Source organism: Diuraphis noxia, unplaced genomic scaffold (genome assembly GCF_037042655.1).
Source record: "Diuraphis noxia isolate RWA-SAM2 unplaced genomic scaffold, SU_Dnox_SAM2 contig0003, whole genome shotgun sequence".
In the NCBI taxonomy this organism is placed as follows: domain Eukaryota; kingdom Metazoa; phylum Arthropoda; class Insecta; order Hemiptera; family Aphididae; genus Diuraphis; species Diuraphis noxia.
The window spans coordinates 17,948,914-17,961,606 of record NW_028301713.1 but is presented as its reverse complement, the minus strand read 5'-3'; the positions used below and the strand labels follow the sequence as shown (position 1 = coordinate 17,961,606).

Genomic DNA, 12,693 nt, shown 5'->3' with positions numbered 1-12,693 from the left:
TTTAGCCAAAATTTGAATTTTAAATGCTTATAAAAAAAATGTGTGACTATATATTTCTTTTGTTTTTCAACAGCTATTGTAAAAAAATGTTAGGAGCCTTGTATTAAATATTTTCAAATCTTAGATCTAAAAAGAAAAACTTTTATGAATTTATATCTAAGATAGTTTGATAATTGCCATAATTTTTACGTATTAAGTCAATATTTGAACTTCAAATGCTAATTAAAAAAAAATTGTGCTTATATATTTTTATAATTTTTTAATTACTATAAGAATAACTTATGAGGAACTTTGTATTAAATTTTCAAGTATTTTGATAGGGCCAAAAAAATTTTATCGACACTACAAAAGAAAATTTTCAGAAAAATTGAAAATTTCAGTCGTCTATAAATATCTCAAAAAAAGTCAAAATATTTTGAAAATTAAACTGTAGATAGATATCACTAGCAATTAGCATAAACATTTGGTGAAATTTAAAAGTATTTATAATGATTGGTTTTTGAATTACTACCATATAAAAAAATCGATTTGGTCGAAAACTGGTTTTGCGTAAAAATTCCCATTTTTCTGTCATTTTTTTTTTTGTTTTTCTCGATTTTTTTTGAAAACTGTTGGAAAATGTTTACTTTTGACCTCTATAATGCACCAAGGATATTCACTTTGACATCAGAAACCACCCCCAATGTTTGAAATTGTTGGGTGGTCAAACATTTGGTATCGCACAGTTTTGTAATCATCCAATGGTTATTAATACAGAAAAAATGTATTTTATTTAAATTCATATACATATATCATGGAATTTTATTTTTTTTCTATTTTCAATTACATTTTTATCAAAAAAAAAATTGTATAGATATTTTTATGATCTAGATAGTAAAGATTTTTATGCTGCTGTCAGTGTGGAAATAAAATCAAGAACATTTTAATTTAAATCATTACTTAACATTATTATTAATTAAAATCATGATATTGTTTTTAGGCGATTTTCATTTTTATACCGAAACTCCCACACGATGTTGTAGTATTACCCGATTCGATTGTTTTTTTTATCTTAACTCCATTATTAAGTACAATACAGAACTCTATAGAGAATTCAAAATATTAAATTTTAGATATTTAATAATCAAAAAAATGTATTGTCCTATTTATTTATTCCAAGCCACTCAATATATTCCACTCGAGGGCCGTCCCACGCATACCCTAAATCCACCGCTGGCTATGACCATCTTTGACATAAACATAATAATAATAATAATAAAATAATATATAAAAGTACAACAATGGGGTTTTAAAATAATCGAATATTGTACGGTAGGTATATTACTACGGAGGTAAAAAAATGAGATAAACAATAACCATGGTAAATCGTATAAAAACTGATGAACCATAATATCATGACGGACATACCATATTCATCACAAAAACTTTCCTTAAAAATAAGGACCAAACGGTGACCGACAAAGATCAAATCCATATCAGCACAATATATTTACAACTGCAGTGATGATATTGCGGCGAGTTCGATTAGGTGCGTAGTCGATACTTCAATATTGAACTGCAGCAGAGCTCTATTTAATAAATTTTTCATCAATTTTTAGCACGAAAAACGGAAAGGATCTAAGCCCACAATGTAAGTACCTACAATACTTGACAGGAATTCGAAGTTTTTTTGATAAAGATTCAACTTGAAATACTCTGCAAGTACACAACGCAGCATTGTTACCATTAGTCATTACTATTGTGCGGTTTGCCGATTTGGTTTCGCGAAATATATTTTTTATTCGACTAAAAAATACACGACCAACATTTTTTTTTATTTAGCGATTTTATTTTAATATTTTGCATGCGGAATAATATAACCGTTTTCGCTTCTTAATGGTTTTATAATGTTGGCGTAATTGGTGTTTTTCTTATTTATTTCAACAGGAAATAGTGTTCGCAATGTCTGTTTACACGTCGGACACTTTAAAATTTTTACAAGTACGCAATAAACATCGCTTTTAACGATTCGTCGTTTAAGAGACGAAAAAATATCATTTCCTCCGCGTAAATTTTATTCTATACATATACAACAAGATAGCACATATTATTTTAACAATAATTATTGCGGCAAGAAGTCTGGTTGGATTCGAGTCTTGGCGAACATAAGAGTTTAATGAGTGAAATATCATTCTCGATAGGTATATAATATAACATCATAAACCGAGCTCTGTTATTATGTAGGTAAAAATCCAAACCAACTTTTAAATAAATGAATTGGACGTTTAAAATATTTAATGTACAATTACCTATTCACTGAGGTTAAATGTGATGGAGCAGTAAAGATCTCCGAAGAGTATAAATATAGCAAATAATTAAAGACCATATTTACTGACGAGTAGAGGGAATAGAAGCGGAAACGGATGGTTATCGAAAACTGAATGAATAAGTACATCATAAATAAGTGTGTGCGGAGACCGCGTAGAGATGTGAAAATTACAAAAAATATATTCAATTAGGTATTTCACTGCCATATGTTCAGCGAAATTTCTGTAAAAACAAAAAAATAAATATTTATTTATACATATTATACTCCACTATAATTTACTGTCTTAAGACCAATATTCTGTAATTATTACAGGCTAATGACCCCAGTTATTGGAAGCCTTATTAACCCCCCCCCCCCAAAAAAAAAAAAAATTATAATATTTATAAGAAGGTTTGCAGTTTGCCCTACAAATAACGGAGTCTGCGTTGTTTCCGTAGATTAAAAATTTTCAACGAAATACGTGTATCGTTATTAAATTGGGTTCTGTAAATGTTGGATGAAAAATTCAACAATGAGTAATGACTAATTGAGTACCGTTTATTCCATTTGAATTTGTTGCACAAAATTAGTATTAACGGAAGCTTTTTTTTTTTTAAATTAAAAATCAATAATACGTATACATACATAATAATATATACAAATACATATATTTTTTTAATACAGTTATTCCGATTTCGAATTAAAATAATTTTGATTTTTATAGTATTTACGATATTTATGATTTTATTATGGTCTAATAAACATAAACGTATTACTCAAAAAATATCAAAAATGTTAACAAACAATATTACTCAAAATTAAATTAAATTAGCAGATTATAGTTGACCTGCAGGCTGCAGCCAATCAGTGCTATATCGCGTGCATAATATTTTAAAAAAAATCCATCAGCGGAATACATTTATAAAAAAAAATTTTACATTAACATAGTATATACCACAGCGCGCTGTTTACCTACAATTTTCGAAACAAGTATGTTTATGTTTTAAATTGATAATACAATAACCGTCATAACAATGAAAAAAATTTTAAACATTAAAAAGTTTTTCTTGTGTAGTTTTTTACACAAAGAGTCGTGCGAGAATGTGCGCAAAAACTTTGAATTGGTATTTTAAAAACTTAAAAACAGCGATTGTACCATTGATAGAAATAACTTCGAGAAACTTGATGGCATACAAGATACAACAGATTATTTCTAGTGGATTTAATTTTCGGGAATCGTTTTCCTCGCGATACATATCCTCACCAAATAAAATGAAGTACACAGGGTGATTCTTTTAAGTGGGCACACTAATTATCTCGAAAAGTATTTACTTTTTTCAAAATATTTTTTTACATGGTTTCAAGTTGTTAAAAAACCAACGTTTTTATTAAAAAATTATATTTTTAAATATTTTTTTATCCTTATCATTTTTTAAATTTTTTACTTTTTTGAATGACAACATAGACTTTTAATTTCATATTCCAAAGCAGAATATTTTTCTAAGTATTTTGATTCATAAAAATCGTATTTAGGACGAGTAGTTTATGAGTTATATGTATTTAAAGTTTAGTCAAGCGGAGTAGTGGACAAACATTTTGCGGGGTAACCCCGTACCACTCCACTCTGCCAATTTAAACTTTAAATACTTATAACTCAAAAACTACTAACCCTAAATTCGATTTTTATGAATCAAAATACTTAGAAAAATATTCTGCTTTGGAATATGAAATTAAAACTCTATGTTGTCATTCAAAAAAGTAAAAACTTAAAAAATGATAAGGATAAAAAATATAGTTTTTTAATAGAAACGTTGGTTTTTTAACAACTTGAAGCCATGTAAAAAAATATTTTGAAAAAATTAAATACCTTTTGAGATAATTAGTGTACCCACTTAAAGGAATCACCCTGTAGACAGATCATAGATCATATATACAGTAAAATATCACGTGCTACATACATAGGTATATTACATCGATGTTGAAAATTTTATTTATAAAATACAATTTTGTATTACAGTGAAACCTCCTTTAACGGACACTTCCCAATAGCGGACACCTCCAAATAGCGGACGTCATTTAAGCGACTGAGAGTGTCCGGTATTTAGAGGTTTCACTGTACACATTTTATACAAAAAACTCTCTATAAATGAATGTTATACGGATAGGACGAGTGCTGTTTTTAACGAATAAAAAGATAATATCTTTGTGCTTAATTTAAATTATACATTACAATTTGTACCTCTGAGCGAGTAATGGGAAGAATGACAATTTATAACGGAACCTGTATAATATTTTCTATTAGATACTTAGATGGTAGGACAATATAATTCATTTAAAATTATAAAATATTACGTTAAGTAATATTATGGTGATCAATAAGTTCGTTTACTTGCAATTAACAACAATTATTTTAATGATAATAAAAATATTTAAATATTTAAAAAATACTAACAAAACGTCAGTTTTACAGATTTATCAGTACTGAAGTGTAGTCCACCGTCGAATGACGTTCAAAGTTTGGGTATTGGTGTACAATGTAGAAACACGAGGATTGAATAGATGTATACTTATCGATTTATTGAATTAAACACGGTATAGAATATAAATGAATAAAATATTAACACTGATAAATTAATACTATGAGAGGCTCTGATTAAAATATACGTGACGCTCTGTAATAAAACTTAAAAGATGCTTTGCAGAGTAACGCTGGCGTCGTTCACTCTTCTCATCAGACCTCACTCGACCGACTCCCGGGCACCGCCCGGGCCCGTCGCAACGGTCTGTGCGGGGACTTTGGTATGTGCTGACCCAGCCGAAAATGGTCACGTAGGCCATCGTGAGAACCAAAATGGTCACACACTCATTTTCCCCTGAGTCAACACAACTGAGCGTTTATATGCAAGCCTCCATACACACTACGTACATACATGTATACATAATATATATATGTACACACATACATACTTGCCTACATACACACTCACCCATATACAACATACCCCCAGCGTTAAACTGGAGCAGTCCCTGCGACCTAATTCATTACTTTTACAAATCTCTTAAACTACGGGTACACCTAGTTACAATACCGCCACATGGTGTCTGTAATGCTTAAATTAACTTAACTTAACTTTTATCTTAAGGCAATACAAAATATATATATTTTTTTTTTATATAAACTTAAAGGTTATCTTGGTCATTATTTGAAAGATTGTCTGCTACCTCTGGACTATACATTTTTACAACCTTATTTCTAAACTTTATAACTATTGTACCTATAAATATTAATAAAAAGGTTATTGTTACATAAAGAATGGTTATGTGGAATTCTACTTTAAATATAAACAATGGTGCTATGGTTTTGGGCTCGAGTTTACTCGATTCTATCGCTTTATGGGCTAGGGAGTTCAAATCCTTAAAAATTTTTACATTAGTGAGGTTCTGCGGTAATACAGAGCAAAGAGTTTCTGTCAACATTGATTCTATATTAAACTTTCGATTTTCTGGAATTATATCTATCTGTATATCTCTATTGGTCTTAGAAAATGGTACGAGTACACAGCTGTCCGTATGAACTTCGCAAGACGGCGAGGCGGTCAACCTACCCACACCCGAGATCTCAACTCTAAAGGTCTGCGGAGGATCTGTGCACGTAATTGTACATAGGTCTGGTTTAGTATAATACAGCCAAGAGTTTGCCTTTGATAACCGATGCCAAATAGGTGTCTCTAATGTTACCAGTTTGAATCTACAGTCTTTCAGGGGGTTAAGAAAGTTAGTTAGATGTGACAATTCACACAAGTCGGATCCCGTTCGGTAGTGGATCGGTTGATCACCCTTACAAAGTGTATATACCCCCACCTTGACACATGATTCCCATTGACTAACCTCTAATGCAATAAAATGTTCGTTATCATTACTTAATGCCAGGTAGTCGACCTCAGGGGCAATTAGGGCTATGGTATTTTTATCATATTGGATGGGTAGTGAAATAGGGTGGTACATTGTATACTCCTCAACAGATATTAAAGGTATTCCTATATAGAAAACTAAGTATTGCTCTTGATGAAAGATTGTTAGGTCCGAAATTTGGAGGAATTCTGTTAGAGATTCTGTTTTAATGTCTAATGGTAATGCTGTTCCAGCTGGTAGATTCATCTTAATTTCTCTCAATTCTGTAAGGAACCTCTCCGATGAAAACACGCTAGTATGTATTTTTCCATTCATCGCTGAATTGATTATGGACATTAAATTTTGGGTTTGGTATGAGTATTGGTTAAGTAGAATTTCGAAAAGAAGTGCCTGTTCTAGTAACCTTGTCTTGAATTCTATACGGTCGAGTTTTTGTACTATTACTTTCGTTTGCTCCTGTAAATATTGAAGATTTTCTTCGAGTTTTTCCTGATGCTGTGAAATCTTTGCTATCTGATTATCTGTTTCCACCTGCATGATCCTCATTCTTTCTGAATTTAGGGTGATGTTCTGACTTTTGCTTTGGCTCAGGGCTAGTATTTTGTTAAATATGAATTCCATATCGATATTGGAGCACATGCCATACAAAACGTTTACCATCCGTTGAACTGTGTGGACCAAACTTCGTCGTAACCTAACTTCCCTCGTGTCCTTATTCCCAATGGAAAGCAGCATATTACGGTGACTGGTTTCGATTTCATATAGGTAAGGTAATGTTGCCCTTGCAAATAACTGCACGAATTGTTCACATGCATCCGATATTTCTGTACTTCCGAATCGCTGTGTCATTAGTTCGCAAATTCTTGCCGTAGCTTCATATTGTGACATTATAGCTTGGTATTTATAGCCTGTATCTGCAAGGTTCACGTAGGCCACTAAATCCCAGTTGAAGTGTGACATCTTCACTAACCCATGGTTTTCAAAATACAACCCCTGGTGACCTTGGAACGTCGTGATGTTGTAAGCGTTATTGACTAATTGCAGTTTCGTTTCGAAGTTTACTTGTCCCGTGGTAGGTACACTGGATTGAATCAGAATCTTGCGGACGAATTGCGACTTGATGATATCCACTGGCGAGGTCTAGTGTGGTGTAATATCTGGAACGTCCTAGTTGGTCCAGAATCTCATCGATTCTTGGGATTGGGAAAGCATCCCCGATAGTTAACTGATTAAGACGACGGAAGTCTACGCAGACTCTGAATTGCGGTTTTCCATTCGCATCTGGCTTCTTAGGTACTACTACAAGAGGTGCATTCCACGGTGATTCTGATGGTTGAATAATGTTATCCTCTTCCAACTTTTCCATTTGTTCGACTATCACCTGCCGATGAGCGTAAGGAAGCCTATATGGCCTGATGTTTACTGGAGCTGTTCCCTCCGGAATTTTAATCTCATGTTGAATTGCTGTGGTGAACGATAGTGGCTCCCCCTCGAGATGGAACAGATCCTGATACTTTTTACAAATTCGCCACAGGCTGGCCTGTTCTTCAGGATTTAGATGCTCCGTCTGGATATATTTTGCTAATTCTGTCATTCGGTTAGCCTTGCTTTCCTGCTCTTCTATTTGATTACAGAGATAGACGCTTGATTCCTTGAAGACTTCATGTTGTACACCTCGTAGCGGGGGTGGGGAGAATTTTATGGAGTCCTCTGATGGGTTTATTATTGTAACCACAACTTGTCCATCCCTTACACAATTGATAATGTTTCCCAATAAAATTCCCTCTTCTCCGATGCTCTGTGCATGTATTATTAGGGTTGTTCCCTCTTTTTCGTCTGTCAAAACAGGTACGAGAGTTTCTGAACGTGGTTGGATGATTAATGTTGGTGAAAACTTCTGAGGTTCTGGAGGTTCTGGAGGTTCCGGCTGATTTATAGGTTCTATCGACAGCGTAGAGGTTCTGAAGTTAATATTCATTTCCTTGTCCCGAAGGAATGGGGTGCCCAAGATTCCTGCTTCTGATATCGGAAAGTTGTCATGTATGACCTGGAACGTGGCAGTCGTGACATTCGTTCCAAGTTGGACACTTAGGGAGACTGAACCTAAGGTGAACACTGGTTGTGAATTGATTCCTGTTAGCTTGTAGATGGTGGTTTCATCGACCAGAATATTTTTTTTTAACTCTGAAAGCTTTATCATGTTGACTTCACTACCGGTATCCACCAGCAACTTTACTTTTTCCTTTATACATTGAGCAATCCTGAGCGAGATCGAATTATTTATTAATGTGGCTGAGAAGTGGAGGGCCGTTGCAGGCTTAAGACAGCGCTTTGAATCTGCTGAACCGAACGCGCGCTGATTGTGCTCGGCTCGTGCCCGTTTTCCGCTTCCTGATTCTCTGTTGCCTTCTCTTGTTGATTCTCCTTTTTGCTGTTAACATATTTCCTTTTCCGGCACTCTTCCAATTCATGTCCTACTTTCTTACAATACCGGCATATTAATACTGTTTTAACGGCATTTTTTGAATTTTGGTTTCCGCTCTGCTGGCTGGCTTTATACTTTTCTTGGTCCCATTGTGAGGCTCTGCAATCCTTAGCGAAATGGTTAGTTCTGCCACACTTGAAACAACCTTTATTGGCGCTGACGTTCTTTCTGTTCTCATTTTGTTTAGACGTTCCGGGGTTGGGTTTGGGCGAATGTTGCTGCTGATTTTTGGCATTAAGTTGCAGGCTAAATAATTGTGTTTCCTTTGCCAGGTTCTGTTCCGTTTCCTCCTCTAAAGCGAATATCAGTGCGTCGCTCAGTTTTTTAGGGCTTCGCGCTTTTAATAATATTCGATAAGACTCGGGTAGACCACTTATAAACGCGTTGAGCACTTGATTGTGTAACAGCCTGTCAATGTCCGTTTCGTTCGTATAACCTCCCCCTTCCATTGTTGCGCCGATTAAATCGTGTAACAGTTGCTCCATTTTGTTGTAATACTCCTGTACCCCTTCGTCAGGAATCATTCTACATGTTAGTAATTTCATGTGTAACTGTGGAAGCAGCTTCTTCGTTTCCGACATTTCCACAATATTTTTCCGGAACTCCTTATAGGTCGTTATGTCCTTGTACCTCAATGATCGCAATGCTCTTCCTGATAGCTTTATTATCAATCCCTGTACTAGCATCTCTATCTGTTCTGGATTGACCATCCTGACTGCAAAATCGCATGCCCTTAAGAAGTGGTATGCCTGGTCGGGGCTCGCCCCATCAAAGTTCGGTACTACTCGCATTGCTGCTTCGACACTTACTCCAACCTTGGGTGCTTCCGTCATAGAATCTGAAGTTACAGATTTGTGCTGGTCATCCATCTTTCTTATTTGTTGCTCTGGGTTGTTCTGATGTTCTGTCTTATGTGAATATTGTTGCTTTTCACGATTTGGTCGAGGTTCTGGATGCTCTGTTTTTCGCTGATGCTTTGGAAGTTCTGAGTTTTGTTGATTTTCTGTATGCGCTGCTTGTTGTTGATTTTCTGGATGCTCTGTAATTTGTTGATGCTCTGGAGTTTCTGTGTGTGGCTTGGTCTTTCGACTCCTTAATAAATACCTAGTTGACCCTAGCAGTTCGTCCGTTCGGTCTATTGTATCCCTTGCCCTTTGTAAGACCCCACTACTTGGTTCATAAAATTCACCACTAGACGGCTCACTACTAGAGCTATCCAAATCTATTAAATTTAAATCAATGCCATCATTTGACCCTGAGTTCGACATGCACTAGCAAAAAGGCCTGATTATTAGATAAATTAAATATACTGAAGCCAATTATTATTATATTTTTTTTTTTTTAATTAAATTAGCAAAACAATACGAGCAATACTAGATAAGGAAAAAAAATAATAATAATAACAATAATTATTATACTAAAGAAATAAGTACCAGATAATTTTACTGCCCCAAGTAATTACAAATAAAACTTACGAAACGACGTATAGTAAATACTGTTGCATCATGATTGTGTTGACACTTGATTGTTGTTATCTACCGCGTGATAAGATTGTGCGCTGTATAATTGAATTGTTCCACTGACCTACTGCTTGGTGTCGTTGACCCACTGCTGGCGACGTTGACCTTGCCCCTTCTCGTGCTGCGACGGTGCGTACCGAAACGAAGACTCCTCCCTGACGGTGACACCGTGTAACACGGCGGCGGCGACGACGACGACGGCGGCGACGACGACGACGACGACGACGACGACGACCGAACTCTCCCGTAGATGTGCTCGGAGCGCTGTCTAGTATCGTAACGTAGTAACGGGTTGTCCCGGCGGCGGCGGCGGCTGCGGCTGCGGCGGCGACGACGACGACAACGACGAAGCCGACCGAACTCTTTTCGCCCGTGCGTACGGTGCGCTGTTTCGCAGCTACTATGTATTAGCGACGCCGCGTATTAAGATTTAAATATTATATACGGCACGCGACAACGAATGTAATGACGGCGCGTATGGTACGAGTTACCACTATTTTTTTTTTTTTTAAAAAAAAAAAAAGAAAAATCTTACGAACTCTGCGAACGGGTAGCCTTGACGACGGCGCGGGACGATAATGTCGGCGCGATCGTCCGGTGATATAATGACACTGAATATACGTATAATGTATATACCCGAGTGTATATATATATATATATTTAATATCGTATACTCCGCTGGTCAGATGTAACGACAAGTAGCTACGACCCTACTGGCAGTAGCGCGTATGTTATCGATAAACACTAATACACTATATTACTTATATTATATGTATATTATATACCTTATGTCACTCGTGTCTCTGATTACTGAACGATTTTCTGTAGGTTTTCTGACGATTTTCTGTAGATTTTCTGTAGATTTTCTGATGATTTTCTGTAGATTTTCTGTCGATTTTCTGTAGATTTTCTGTCGATTTTCTGAAGATTTTCTGTCGATTTTCTGTAGATTTTCTGACGATTTTCTGAAGATTTTCTGACGATTTTCTGTAGATTTTCTGTCGATTTTCTGTAGATTTTCTGACGATTTTCTGAAGATTTTCTGACGATTTTCTGTAGATTTTCTGACACCAAAACCGATTGAATTCAGACGGCGGTAGCTTACGTAGGTTCTTTAGAGATCTCCAAAATTGTACTATCGCAAAATAAATTACGACAATTTTTCCCTTTTAGAGATCCCACCGCTGCCACCAATGAAGTGTAGTCCACCGTCGAATGACGTTCAAAGTTTGGGTATTGGTGTACAATGTAGAAACACGAGGATTGAATAGATGTATACTTATCGATTTATTGAATTAAACACGGTATAGAATATAAATGAATAAAATATTAACACTGATAAATTAATACTATGAGAGGCTCTGATTAAAATATACGTGACGCTCTGTAATAAAACTTAAAAGATGCTTTGCAGAGTAACGCTGGCGTCGTTCACTCTTCTCATCAGACCTCACTCGACCGACTCCCGGGCACCGCCCGGGCCCGTCGCAACGGTCTGTGCGGGGACTTTGGTATGTGCTGACCCAGCCGAAAATGGTCACGTAGGCCATCGTGAGAACCAAAATGGTCACACACTCATTTTCCCCTGAGTCAACACAACTGAGCGTTTATATGCAAGCCTCCATACACACTACGTACATACATGTATACATAATATATATATGTACACACATACATACTTGCCTACATACACACTCACCCATATACAACAGTACCTATACATAACAGCACTATTATGGTGACAAAATTTATGTCATTATCAACATCAATTGGATATGGTAGTTACGATGTTTTATTGGTAATATCGTATTGATGTCTTTGAATACGTCATCGAGTACAAAATCAGCTTTCTAAATGCATTCTGATGACGCGTATTTGAATTAATTCAGCCCGACCGGAATTACGAGCAGTAATTTAAAAATTTATACTATCGATGAAACCATTGATAACACGAAGAAAAATAAAACGTTGGACGTAAAAACGGAGTATAAATAAAACGTAGGATATTATTTTCTAACGTGGCTGTCCGTTTAAGTTCGAAGAAAACATGGTGGCATGAAGCTCGCATGAACGATTCGATTCCGGTCTGTTAAAATATTTGCCTGGAGGCTATTTTCGTACACACTCCGACGATCACGCGGACCTATCGTTTTCGCACTTCTTGATGAGTATACTCGTGGTTTATTATTATTACACGCATGCTACAGTTCTCGCGATAGTTCTTTTTATTTTCGTGTTTTCGACTCTTGCAGTACCCCACCAACAACCCTCCCCCCCCCCAAAAAAAAAAAAAAAACCCCGGGTAGACATGTCCCGCGTACAGGATTTGATTAAAAAGAAACTTTTACAACTGTTTTCTACCCACACACATACCCACAAACGCATTACATCGATACGACTTTGCAGCCCCGGTGCGCATCATATATATATAGAAGTTTACAAGAGTGCTCCGTCCTCTGATACTCGTCGTCATCAAACTCGCTGGTCCC

The 12,693-nt window shown here is 35.7% G+C and overlaps 1 protein-coding gene across 2 annotated transcripts in view; it reads right to left on the bottom strand.

The window, feature by feature from the left end:
* The window catches only part of Tk (Tachykinin), a 62,531-nt gene that overhangs the window by 21,048 nt on the left and 28,790 nt on the right, over positions 1–12,693 (bottom strand). Inside the window, exon 1 of one of the 2 annotated variants that reach the window (XM_089222824.1) lies at positions 10,160–10,641. The exons of the other annotated variant lie outside the window; for it this stretch is intronic. The gene's annotated coding sequence lies outside the window, so the exon portion shown is untranslated. Of the gene's footprint in view, positions 1–10,159; positions 10,642–12,693 lie in introns of those variants that run through there. 2 annotated transcript variants of the gene reach the window in all.